The sequence below is a fragment of the Triticum aestivum genome, chromosome 7D, assembly GCF_018294505.1.
Source record: "Triticum aestivum cultivar Chinese Spring chromosome 7D, IWGSC CS RefSeq v2.1, whole genome shotgun sequence".
In the NCBI taxonomy this organism is placed as follows: Eukaryota; Viridiplantae; Streptophyta; class Magnoliopsida; order Poales; family Poaceae; genus Triticum; species Triticum aestivum.
This window is the reverse complement of record NC_057814.1, coordinates 94,141,304-94,155,663: the sequence shown is the minus strand read 5'-3', so window position 1 is coordinate 94,155,663 and position 14,360 is coordinate 94,141,304.

Here is a 14,360-nt window from a genome sequence, read left to right as displayed (position 1 = left end):
CTCCTTGCCTCCTGAGCTTTATGAAGAAATCATGCAGCTCAATTTGGTAATCACCGACGCCCGTCTTGCGAACATATTGGAAGTTTCCCCTACTCTCGAAGAAGAAATCCGCAGTGCTCAGGCAGATGACAAGAGGTTGAAAATATATGTCTAGAAGATACACCAAGGGCATGCATCAGATTTCTCTACGGATCAGCGAGGTTCGCTAAGGTTCCGAGGAAGACTTTGCGTACCCAACCAAGAAAGTCTGAAGAAGAAAATATTGGCAGAAGCACATGAAGCACCATACTCAATTCACCCCGGAGGTACCAAAATGTATGAGGACCTTCGTCAGGTATTTTGGTGGGATGGAATGAAGAAAGACATCGCATACTTTGTGGCCTGTTGCGACATATGCAACAAGGTAAAGGCGGAACACCAAAAACCCGCCGGACTCTTCCAACCTCTGCCGGTATCCCAATGGAAAGGGGATGATATCTGCATGGATTTCATCACCGGATTACCAAAGTCTCATCGAGGAAATGACGCAATATGGGTCATAGTGGACACCTTAACAAAGGTGGCACATTTCCTTCCTATCCGGACCACATACCGTGCAAATCAACTCGCACAGCTGTATGTGTCAAGAATCGTCAGTCTGCATGGATTACCCAAGACTATCACCTCCGACAAGGGATCTCTCTTCACCTCCGCATTTTGGTCCCGACTACATCAAGCATTGGGGACCGCTTTGAAATACAGCACGGCTTATCATCCTCAGACAGATGGACAGACTGAGCGAGTAAAACAAATACTCGAAGATATGCTCCGGGCATGTACATTGGCCCAAGGGACCGAGTGGGAAGACTATCTGCCCTACGCCGAGTTTTCCTACAACAACAGTTTCCAAGCCAGCTTAAAGATGTCACCCTATGAAGCCCTGTATGGCCGGAAATGCCGCACTCCATTGAACTGGTCTCAAACCCGAGACAGCCGCATTTTCGGCACTGATTTAATGCTTGAAGCGGAGAAGCAAGTCAAGGAAATTCGAGACGGACTGCAACTGGCCAAATCCCGACAGAAGAGCTACTATGATGCCAAACATCGTCAGATCAGCTTCGAACCCGGAGAACACGTATATCTCTGAGTCACCCCTATGAAAGGAGTCAAGAGGTTTCAGACCCGTGGAAAATTGGCACCCAGATATATCGGTCCATTCCCCGTGATGGCCAGAGTCGGAACCATTGCATATCAGTTGGAATTGCCACCGGAACTGTCAGAAGTACACAACGTGTTTCACATCTCACAGCTAAGGAGATGTATCTCGCCACCGGAGAAAAGGATTGATATGGCAGAGATAGAATTGGCCAAGGATTTGACTTATGAGGAAAAGCCAATCAGAATATTGGATCAGACAGAAAGGGTCACTCGCAGCAAAGAAATAAGGTTTTACAAGGTTCAGTGGGAGCATCACACCGAAGACGAAGCGACCTGGGAAAGAGAGGAATTTTTAAGGACTGCATACCCAGAATTGTTTTCCCAAGCAACCGAATCTCGAGGATGAGATTCATCTTAAGTGGGGGAGGTTTGTGACAGCCTGGATTTTTGCCTTCTCTCTTTTTCCGGACTTGCCTTCTCTCTTCTTCCGGACTTGGTTTTTACCGTGGTTTTTGCCCTGACTTGATTTGGATTTTGGAATCATTTCAAATGGACTTGACACTTGGGCATATCCTTGACTTTCACCCAAGTGACCTATCTACTTTATTCCTCTAATAAATCCCAAAAATAATCAAATGAATATTTTTCATAAAAGAAAAATATTCATTTTTCTCTCTGAAATTCAATTTAGAAACTTGTGCTCCAAAGAAACCCCAATTTTTCTTGCCCAGAAAAATCTGAAATAATTCCTGAATATTCTTAGAACCTTGGCACACCTTCCCATGCAAAAATATTGCATGTTGGAATATTTTTGCTATAGAAAATCATTTCTCTTCTAGCCCAAAATTCCAGTTTGTACAGCAAGTACATTTTCCGTTGAGCTTTTGGCCCTGATCTTTCTTGAGCTTAAACACCCTCCTAAGAAACCCTAAACCCCAGGAGATCAGAACTAATGGCCTTCTAGAAGGTGGCTTAACTTGGCGACCAAGTTTCTGGTCAGAAACTTGCCAGCTTGGTTAAGTCAAATCTGGTCGGCGTGAGCATGAGCTATCACCACTCCTAGAGTAAACACTGCATGGACGAATGCGTAGACAAGGTTTGGCTGCTCTTGGGCGTCGTCTTGACCATGCCAGCTTGGTGACCGCGCGAAGACACGGCGCCTGGCAACGTCTCGACGCGCTCTGGCTGGCGCTTTCCTCTCTGTTTCGCGTGTGCTCGATCCAGTGCTCGCCGACGCCTACCGAACCACACCTACAACATCGACCCATCACCCTTGACCGCTCCCTAGCGCTCGCCGATGCCGTAGCCGTCGCAGCATGCACGGGCGCGTCGTGGCCAAAATGCCACAGTGCGCGCGTGCGCTTGTCCACTTCCTCCACCGCCTCTTGTGCTCGTCCGCGAGCATGGGCAGCTCCTGCGTTGACGCTGCGACCTTGCCCCCTCGCAATGGAGCTTCTCATCGCCATTCGCCGCATGTCCAGAGAGCTCCGGCGGCAACACGTCCGCCTCGAATCCTAGCCAAGCACCACTCCACACCACCTTCACAAGCACGTAGAATGACCCAGCTCGGTCGGGCAGGCCTCTGGTCGTCGCCCCGACCAGAGGACTCCGGCGACCTCCGCAGTCCAGCCGCCGCTCTCCGGTGCCTCTCGAGCTCAAGCAACTGCTTGGGCGGGGCATTGGGGGTCTGCTAGTGCTGATTGGACACCGCTTTGCCCTCGGAGCCGCCTCTAGCCGTCGTCTTCCACCACTCCGGTGAACTCCGTCCGCCACCATAGCTTGCGAGCCCAACCGCGAGCAGCTCCGTCCACCCCACGCCAAGCTACGGGTACGGGCAGGTGCGCCACGAGCCCCGCTTCAATCCTATCCCTCTAGCCTAGCCCCAAACCCACTTGTCGCCGGCGTGAGCTCCGGCGAAGCCCCGCCTCTCTCTGATCTCGCGCTCCCCCTCTCTCTCCTGACACGCGGAACCCACCTGTCGGTCTCACCACTCGCGCCCGAAGCGGTACGAGTGGAGGCGCCTTTCCCGTTTACTCCTTCGACGTCACCCCCCTGGTTTTCTGTTTAATTCAAATATTATTCAAAAATTTGACTAAACTTTGACCAGCCACCATTTCTAAACCATAAGTCCAAATGATTTGATTCCTTTTGCATTGTCTTTCGTTTCAGAAAGCTCTAGCAGCACACCAAAGGGTGGATTTTTCCTTGCTGTCTAGAATTTCTGGTGCTATTCAGAGAGGTTTTTGATAATTATTTTTGTGGTTTTAAATTCTTTTCAGAAGGAGAAGCTTGTCTTGAAGCAAACCAAGAGGGGTGTGATCCTCCTCTACACTAAGGCAAGACACACCAACATTTGGATGGTGTTATTTCAATATCTATGATTTTCTACTTGAATATGAGTTCTTATTTGCATTTAAAATTTGATAAATAAATTTGGTTAATTGCTGGTTACTTTATCATGCTTGATATGCTTGTTTTAGTTACTGGTTGAATGCATGAACTTGTTTGGCTAAGTACAGTAAGATTTTGCACTAGACATATTGCTATGGAAATTAATGATAGTTATTTTATTAAGTGATATTTTCAATTAAATGATGAACTAAAAAAATATTGCTTGATAATAAAAATGAGTTATAACAAGAGAAGTTTTGATGAGTATTGCAAGATATTTATGTTGTTAAGTTTGATCCATGACTATGAGTTGTTTGCTTTGCATGTCGAGTAGTTGCATGATTGTGGCATTATATTATGTTTGTGATAAAAATTTTATCAAAGCTAAACTTGATTAATTTCAACTTGATATGATGTTGATCACATCATGGTGCCACATAATCGGGTTTTTAATTCAGTGCGACCACATTTACCTTGTGGGAAGGTCTTGATTCAGCCCTTTGTTGTGGCTCTCACCGGTGCCTCCCGCGAGGGAAGGTTATGGGCGTGCATACCCTGGCACGGTAGGCAGACATAACCTTATGTGCTTGTTTTTGTTTTTATGGTACCTTGTCCCCGTTTGGGACCATTTTGCCACGACGGTGGCCGTTGGTGTCTTTGGTAGACACGGGGCCACCCAAGACCTAGCCCTGAGAGGGAATTGGTCGGAGTGGTCGGAGAGAGTGCATGACAAAGGAAGGGTTTCGTCGGAATGCTTTGGTCCACCCGAATGGGAATGCGAGGCCAGGTGCTCCGTAGTATGGGTAAAGTGCGCTACCTCTGCAGAGTGTATTTAGTCTATCGATAGCTGTGTCCTTGGTTATGGGCATAACTCGTGAGTAAGTCACACCATGGATCAACTTTTATAATAAATCTTGCAAACCAAGTGATTGTTCTGATGCATTGGTTCATGGTGAATCATGAACTCTTGAGGTGTTCATGAGTGATTGGTTTCAGGTGTGACCCCGGTATGGTCACCGTTTGGTTATGAGGTAACCGTCTGGTAAGCGAGTCCATGAGACTCGGAGCACGTATTGTTTGCATTGCATCTGTAGTATTTCTTGCATTGAATTAATCTGATTAATTATCATGATATTGTCTGTCATCGTGCTTATGTTTGTTGTGAGCTTGCAAGTACATTCAATGTACTGACCTGCCGTGTTATGCCAGCTTTCAGGCAAGTCAGGTCACATCGGAGCGCATCTCGTGTCTAGGCCATGTCCACGTCAGTGTCCCTGTGCTATGGAGTTCCAGTTCGTCGTTCTTCCACTGCCGCATAGTTCGTGTGATCGAGGCCCCCGTCATGGTCATTAAATAATATACATACTGTCCAGCAGCACCGGGTGTGCCGCTTGGCCTCGTATCTCGATGTAATATCAGACCTATGTAATCCACTAGCATCAATAAAGCGGTTGTTTCTATACCATGTTGTTGTGTATTGCTAGAAGACTTGATCTCTGGGCTGGCAATGCAAGGTAAACCGGTTGCTCTGAGCCGGGGTGCCACAGATACCCCATTGTCACCACGAGTATTCAATTGCAAGACATATATCAAGTGTTCTCAAATCCATAAAAGTATTCAATCCGATAACAACGAAATATCAAAGGGAAAACTCAATTCATCACAACAAGATAGAGAGGGGAAAACACCATATGATCCGATTATATTAACAAAGCCCGCGATACATCAAGATCGTGACATCTCAAGAACACGAGAGACAGAGAGAGAGAGAGAGAGAGAGAGAGAGAGAGAGAGAGATTAAAAACATAGCTACTGGTACAAGCCCTCAGCCCAGTAGGTGGACTAGTCCCTCCTCATCGTGCTGGCCGCCGGGATGATGAAGATGGCCACCGTTGATGATTCCCCCCTCCGGCAGGGTGTCAGAACGGGGTCGAGATTGGTTTCTCGTGGCTACAGAGCCTTGCGGCAGTGGAACTTCTAATCTAGGTTAACCCCGAGGGTTTTTGGAATATTTGTGAATTTATAGGGTAAAGAGGGGGTGCGGGAGGCTACCGAGGTGGGCACAACCAACCTGGGAGCGCCTGGCCCCCAGGCGTGCCTTGGTGGGTTGTGCCCCCCTCGGGGCACCCCCCCTCAGGTGCTGCTCTGGCCCATCCTGGGTGTTCTGGTCCATAAAAAATCTCCAAAAAGTTTCATGGTGTTTGGACTCCGTTTGGTATTGATTTCTTGCGATGTAAAAAACAAGCAAAAAACAGCAACTGGCACTGGGCACTGGGTCAATAGGTTAGTCCCAAGAAAATGATATAAAGTTTCTATAAAATGGTTGTAAAACATCCAAGAATGATAAATAATAGCATGAATACTTCATAAATTGTAGATACGTTGGAGACGTATCAGCATCCCCAAGCTTAATTCCTACTCGTCCTCGAGTAGGTAAATGATAAAAGAAATAATTTATGAAGTGTGAATGCTAGCAAAGTGCATAAGTTTGATCAATGATAATTTCAATCACTTTTCCTAGCATCATAACAGCAACACTTTCTCATAAAACTTATCATGATAAAGTAGCAATTGAAAATGGAATTTTGTTGTGTAATGCTACCTATCATATTGATCATAAACTCTTCTCATTTGTAGCATGGACATTTGGACTTTTATATGGTTCAAAGCAATAGTCTAGTTTTTACATGAGGACTTTAATACTCAAGCATACCAACAAGCAACCATGTCTTTCAAAATATCAATGCTAAAATAAGTTATCCCTAGCCCATCATGCTCAATCATTGATCCATTCATGAAACACACTCACATATTAGGTACAGTCAATGCTCAACTATGATCATAGTGCCTCCTAGTTGGTGCTTTATAAGAGAAGATGGAGCCTCAAATAAAAAAATGCATAAAGTAAAAAGAAAGGCCCTTTGTAGAGGGAAGAAGGGATTTGTAGAGGTGCAAGAGCTCAAAGCAAAAATTGAGAGACAAAAAACATTTTGAGAGGCATACTTTTCCCACCAGCGAAAACGACTTAGAGCTCCCAACACTTTGCATGCTAGATATGTCATAGGCGGTTCCCAAACAGAAAATTAAGTGTATTCCTTTTTCAACCATACTTTCCCTTTCCATGGCTAACCGTGTCCACACGTGCCCTCCATACAAACACCTTCCAAGGAATGACAACATAAAGTAAATTCATTTTTCATTTCGGGACTGGGCATCCCTAATACCTTTGCCTTACTCTCGTGCAATGACAAGTGAATAAACACTCATCGTGAGAATAACACATCTAGCATGGAAAATATTGGCCACCCCTCACCGCCTCGCGAGCGGTACGCGCACAAAAAAGAGAAATTTATTTTGAAAATTAGAGATGGCACATACAAATTTGCTTAGAACGACAAAAGAATACCGCATATAGGTAGGTATAGTGGACTCATGTGGCAAAACTGGTTTAAAGGATTTTGGATGCACAAGTAGTGATCATACTTAGTGCAAAATGAAGGCTAGCAAAAGATTGAGAAGCGACCAACCAAGAAACAAATAATCTCATAAGCGAGCATTGAGCATAATTAACACCGAATAATGCACCACAAGTAGGATGTAATTTTATTGCACAACTATTGATTTTCATGCTTGCATAGGGAATCACAAACCTTAACACCAATATTCTTACTAAAGCATAATTACTCATCAACATGACTCACATATCACATCATCATATCTCAAAACTATTACAAGGAATCAAGTTTATTTTTTCCAATGATATTCATGAAAGTTTTTATTATATCCTTCTTGGATATCTATCAATTTGGGACTAATTTTCATGTGTTGCTTTTGATAAGCTCAATTAAATATAAGTGAAGATCATGAGCATAATATTTCTTTCTCTCAAATTAATTTAAGTGAACCAAGAGACAATTTCTTGAAAACTTTACTAACTCTCAAGTAAATCTAAATGAATCAAGATAGCATTTCTTCAAAAATACTAAAGCACACCATTCTCAAAAAGATATAAGTGAAGCACTAGAGCAATTCCATAGAAAAGAGCTTCGTTGACGGATGTGAATGTCGCTTACCTAGCCTCTCTGGCAACTATTTGAGGACTGTATTTTATTTAAAAACTTTCATTTCTAAGTATTTTATTAAAACAGCAAGCAAAACAAAATAAATTGACATTTCAAGAATAGCACAACTCATGTGAAGAAGCAAAAACTTAGGCTCAACCGATACTAACTGATAATTGTTGAAAAAGAAAGGTGGGATGCCTACTGGGGCATCCCCAAGCTTAGATGCTTGAGACTTCTTGAAATATTATCTTGGGATGCCTTTGGCATCCCCAAGCTTGAGCTTTTGTGTCTCCTTAATTCTTCTCATATCACGGTTTTCCCAGGTCTTAAAAGCTTCATCCACACAAAACTCAACAAGAACTCGTGAGATAAGTTAGTATAAACCAATGCAAAAACCTTATCATTCTCTACTGTAGCAAATCACTAAAATTATTATTAAACATTGCATACTAAATGCCTCTGCATATTTAATACTCCTATCCTCAAATAGAATCATTAAACAAGCAAACATATGCAACCAATGCAAACATAACAGCAATCTGCCAAAACAGTACAGTCTGTAAAGAATGCAAGATTCATCATACTTCCCTAACTCAAAATGTTATGAAAATTTTACCACACTGTAGAAAATTTATCAGATATTAATATGAAAAAAGTTTCAACATTTCATCACACTCTGACTTTTCTAGGGAATTTTTGCAACACGGTAAACTTTCTGTTTTGAAACAGCAACATGTATACTTGCAAAATAAGCATGGTAAAGCCAATCCTTGACATTTTTATTGAAATAAAAGATGCAAAACATTATTATAAGTAACAGCAAGGAAATCCTAACAAAATAAATTGACACTCCAAGCAAAACACATATCATGTGACGAATGAAAACATGGCTCCAGGTGAGGTTACCGATAATGATGGAGACGAAAGAGGGGATGCCTTCCGGGGCATCCCCAAGCTTAGTTGCTTGGATCTTCTTTGAATATTACCTTGGGGTGCCTTGAGCATACCCGAGCTTAGGGTCTTGTCACTCCTTATTCTCCTTGTATCGATATCTCACCCAAACTTGAAAACTTCAATCACACAAAACTTAACGGAACTTCGTGAGATAGGTTAGTATGATAAAGAGCAAACCATTTCACTTTGGTACTATCAAAGACACGATTCATAATTGTTTCCACACAATTCCTACTATAGCATATCATTTCCACAATTTATATTAAGCAATATAAGCCATAGAAACTAGGAAACAAGCAAACTATGCATTGAAAACAGAATCTGTCAAAAACAGAACAGTCTGTAATGATCTGCAGAATAACCATACTTCTGCTAGTCCAAAAATTATGAAAAAATCAGGACCACGTGAGAAATTTGTATATTAATCTTCTTCAAAAATAATAAACTCAAAAGCACTCTTCTGTTAAAAATGAGAATTATTTTCGTGAGTGCATAAGTTTCTGTTTTTCAGCAAGATTAAATCAACTATCACCCAACATGATCCCAAAGGCTTTACTTGGCACTTTATTGAAACAAAAGCAATAAACATGATTACTAAAGTAGCTTAATCATGTGAACACACAAAAACAGTAGGTAAAAGTGTTGGGTTGTCTCCCAACAAGCGCTTTTCTTTAATGCCTTTTAGCTAGGCATGATGAGTTCAATGATGCTCGCATAAAAGATAAGAATTGAAACACAAAGAGAGCATCATGAAGCATATGACTAGCACACTTAAGTCAAACCCACTTACTATGCATAGGGATTTTGTGAGCAAACAACTTATGGGAACAAGAATCAACTAGCATAGGAAGGCAAAACAAGTGCAACTTCAAAACTTTCAACACATAGAGAGGAAACTTGATATCATTGAGATATGTAAAAGCATATGTTCCTCTCTCATAATAATTTTAAGTGGCATCATGGACGAATTCAACAATATAACCATCACATAAAGTATTCTTTTTATGATGCATAAGCATAGAAATTTTGTTACTCTCCACATAAGCAAATTTATTCTCATCAATAGTAGTGGGAGCAAACTCAACAAAATAACGATCATGTGATCAAAAATTAAAAGCATGATGACAAGTTTCATGGTTATCATTATTCTTTAAATCATACATGTAATCACCATAATCATCATAGATAGCAACTTTGTTATCATAGTTAATTGAATCCTCATCCAAAATGGTGGATTCATCACTAAATAAAGTCACGACCTCTCCAAATCAGCTTTCATCATTATAATCGTCATAAATAGGAGGCATGCAATCATTATAACAAATTTGCACGTCAAATCTTGGGGGACTAAAAATATCATCTTCATCAAACATAACATCCCCAAGCTTATGGATTTGCATATCATTAGACTCATTGATATTCAAATAATTCATACTAGCAACATTGCAATCATGCTTGTCATTTATACCAAACATTCTATTGAATTCTTCTTCTATCAATTGAGCACAATTTTCCTTTCCATCATTTTCAAGAAAGATATTATAAAGATGATCAATAATATGATGCAACTTCAATTCCGTTTTTATGTAGTTTTCATTTATGAACCAAACTAGTGATAAAACAAGAAACTGAAAGATTCAGTTGCAAGATCTAAAGATATACCTTCAAGCACTCACCTCCCCGGCAACGGCGCCAGAAAAGAGCTTGATGTCTACTACGCAACTTTATTCTTGTAGACACGTGTTGGGCGTCCAAGCACAAAGTTTTGTAGGACAGTAGGAATTTTCCCTCAAGTGGATGACCTAAGGTTTATCAATCTGTGGGAGGCGTAGGATGAAGATAGTCTCTCTCAAACAACCCTGCAACCAAATACAAGAAATCTCTTGTGTCCCCAACACACCCAATACAATGGCAAATTGTATAGGTGCACTAGTTCGGCAAAGAGATGGTGATAAAAGTGTAATATGGATGGTAGAAATATATTTTTATAATCAGAATAAATAAAAACAGCAAGGTAACATTCGATAAAAGTGATCACAAACGGTATTTCAATGCTTGGAAACAAGGCCTAGGGTCCATACTTTCGCTAGTGCAATCTCTCAACAATGCTAATATAATTGGATCATATAACCATCCCTCAAAGTGCGATTAAGAATCACTCCAAAGTTCCTATCTAGCAGAGAACATAAGAATAAATTGTTTGTAGGTACGAAACCACCTCAAAGCTATTCTTTCCGTTCGATCTATTCAAGAGTTCGTACTAAAATAACACAAAGTTATTCTTTCCATTCGATCTATCCTAGAGTTCGTACTAAAATAACACCAAAGCAAATTCATATTCATAATATTCAATCCAACACAAAGAACTTCAAAGAGTGCCCCAAGATTTCTACCGGAGAAACAAAGACAAGAACGTGCATCAACCCCTATGCATAGATTACCCTAATGTCACCTCGGGAATCCGTGAGTTGGGTGCCAAAACATATATCAAGTGAATCAATACGATACCCCATTCTCACCACGAGTATTTAATTGCAAGACATATATCAAGTGTTCTCAAATCCATAAAAGTATTCAATCCGATAACAACGAAATCTCAAAGGGAAAACTCAATTCATCACAACAAGATAGAGAGGGGAAAACACCATATGATCCGACTATGTTAACAAAGCCCGCGATACATCAAGATCGTGACATCTCAAGAACACGAGAGAGAGAGAGAGAGAGAGATTTTAAACACATAGCTACTGGTACAAACCCTCAGCCCGCGGGTGGACTACTCCCTCCTCATCGTGGTGGCCGCCGAGATGATGAAGATGGCCACCAGTGATGATTCCCCCTCCGGCAGGGTGCCGGAATGGGGTGTAGATTGGTTTCTCATGGCTACAGAGCCTTGGAGCGGCGGAACTTCTGATCTAGGTTAACACCGGGGGTTTTTTGGGATATTTGTGAATTTATAGGGTAAAGAGGGGGTGCGGGAGGCCACCGAGGTGGGCACAACCCACCTAGAAGCGCCTGGGCCCCCAGGCGTGCCTTGGTGGGTTGTGCCCCCTCGGGGCACCCCCTAGGTGCTGCTCTGGCCCATCCTGGGTGTTCTGGTCCATAAAAAATCTCCAAAAAGTTTCGCGGTGTTTGGACTCCATTTGATATTGATTTCCTGCGATGTAAAAACAAGCAAAAAACAACAACTGGCACTGGGCACTGGGTCAATAGGTTAGTCCCAAAAAATGATATAAAGTTGCTATAAAATGATTGTAAAGCATCCAAGAATGATAAAATAACAGCATAAATACTTCATAAATTATAGATACATTGGAAACGTATTAGATATAAGCAGAGATGAAGCTGGAGAGGCTGCTATGGAGGAAGAGGAGCGGAATCCTTTTGGAGTTCACTCTCCGGCCTCCGAGAGAGGCACACTAGCGGGCATCTCTACTCACCCCAATCCTCATCAAGTAATGGAATCTGCAAACAATCAAGCAAGCCTGGAAGTGCAAGAAGAACTCCCTTCGAGGAGGCCTTTACACAGGTTGCATAGTAATAATTTTTGCAATTTGATTCACAAATATGGGTTCGAGAATACTCCTCGTAGGCACATACCGTCCAATTGGGACCTATCTCGGCCAAGAGAAAACGATGCAAGAACAAAACCGTGGGGCCCGGAGAATAAACACATAATGGCTGAGGTGAAGAAAAACAGCAAATTAATTCATCAAGCCCTTCGGGAGATTCAAGGTTTGAAGGATCTACTCATGGTTATATTGGAGAATACTACCCCATCACCACCATCACCCTCTTCACCACCAAAGGAGAATTGAGTATCGGGTATGGGCACTCCCCTTGGCTTTCGCCAAGCTTGGGGGAGGTGCCCCGGTATCGTATCATCCCACTATATTTTTGCTTTTACTTATTATAGTTCGATCTTTTTCTTTAGATGAATAAAAGTTTAGTCCGATCATTTCTTCTTTGAGAGTTTGCTTAGAGATATTTCCTTGTAATCGTGTGCAAGGTATATAATAAAGTTTAGTTTGAGTTTTTTCTTTCTTTACTTTCATGTTGAAAATAAAGAAAAGAAAAAAGGAAGAGAAAAAAGAGAAAGGAAATAAATAAAAGAAAGGAAATAAATCAAGAAGATCATATACTAATCCTATGGTAGGTGATGACACCACATAAGGAAAAGTATAAGTAGAAAATTTTATTAGAGATTGACAAACATAGCATTAGTCAATGATGCAACTCATGAAAGAATTAATAAGGGAAGAGAAGATTCACATATAAATATACTATCCTAGAAATATTTTGTGATAGTGAGCACTCATCAAAATATTATATGCCAAAATTGTTGATGTTGGACAAGGAAGACAACTTAATGGTTTATGTTTGTTTATATTCACATAGAAGTCATGTTGTCATAGATCCTTCAACATGTGGTGCTTGCCCCCTATCTTTGCTAGCCAAAAATTCCGCACTAAGTAGAGATACTACTTGTGCATCCAAAAACCCTTAAACCCAAATCCTACTTTCAAGTGTCCACCATACCTACCTAGGGATTGAGCAAGATCCCTCAAGTAACTTGTCATCAGTGCAAAAGGGCAATAAAAATTTCTTCTAAAAGTGTGAGATAATTTAGTGTAAGAGAAAATTGAGCGTTGCACGAAATTGTGATGGTGAAGAATAAAAGCGACAGACTGGATAATAAAGGTCGCTATCACAAGGGGCAATGCAACGTGACATTCTTTTGCACTAAGGGGTTGAGCATACAAACAAATAAGCGCATGGCAACCTCTGCTTCCCTCTGCAAAGGGCCTATCTTTTACTGTTATGCATTTACTTTTATGCAAAGAGTCAAAGTTTTCCTTCTATTCATTTTTATTTTTCTCCTTTGGCAAGCATCATGTGGTGAGGAAAGATCTAGGCACATATGTCCAGTTGAATATAGATAGCATGAGTTATTATTGTTGACATCACTCTTGAGGTGAATATGTTGGGAGGCGAAACTATAAGCCCCTATCTTTCTATGTGTCCGGTTGAAATGTTTTGCTCATGTGTACACGGCGAGTGTTAGAAATCATAGAAGACTATATGATGGTTGAGTGTGTGGACTTTCCTAAAGGCTCTGATACGTTACCCTTCCTGAAATGATGATGAATTGTAGTTGCAAAGTTGACTGAGAACATAGTTTGTTGATTTCTAATAGAGTTTTTGCTTTGTACTTCGATTGTGTGATGAATTGCTACTTATTCATGAGAAGTATATGATAAAAGTTCGATGACAAAAGTCTTATGTTTAATTTTGTTGTTGTTATAATAATCTACATGATGCTTCTACGTCCGTATTTTGTTTTTATCGACGCCTCTCTCTCAAAGCATGTAGACATGTTTTTCGATTTCGGTTTTCGCTTGAGGACTAGTGAAGTCTAAGCTTGGGGGAGTTGATACGTCCATCTGCATCATGTTTTCTTACTGTTATTTGTAATGTTTTTATCCATAATAATGCTTTTTGGAGTAATTCTAGTGCATTTTCTCTCATGATATGCAAGGTATACACAAAGAGGGAGAATTCCGGCAGCTGGAAATCTGGACCTGGAAAAGCTACGTCAGGCTACCTATTCTGCACAACTCCAAACAAGCTGAAACTTCACGGAGATTTTTTATGGAATATTTGAGGAATATTGGAGCAAATAACTACCAGAGGGGGCCCACCAGGTGGGCACAACCCACCTAGGCGCGCCAGGGAGCCCAGGCGCGCCCTGGTGGGTTGTGCTCACCCAGGCCCACCTCCGGTGCCCATCTTCTGGTATATAGGTCATTTTGA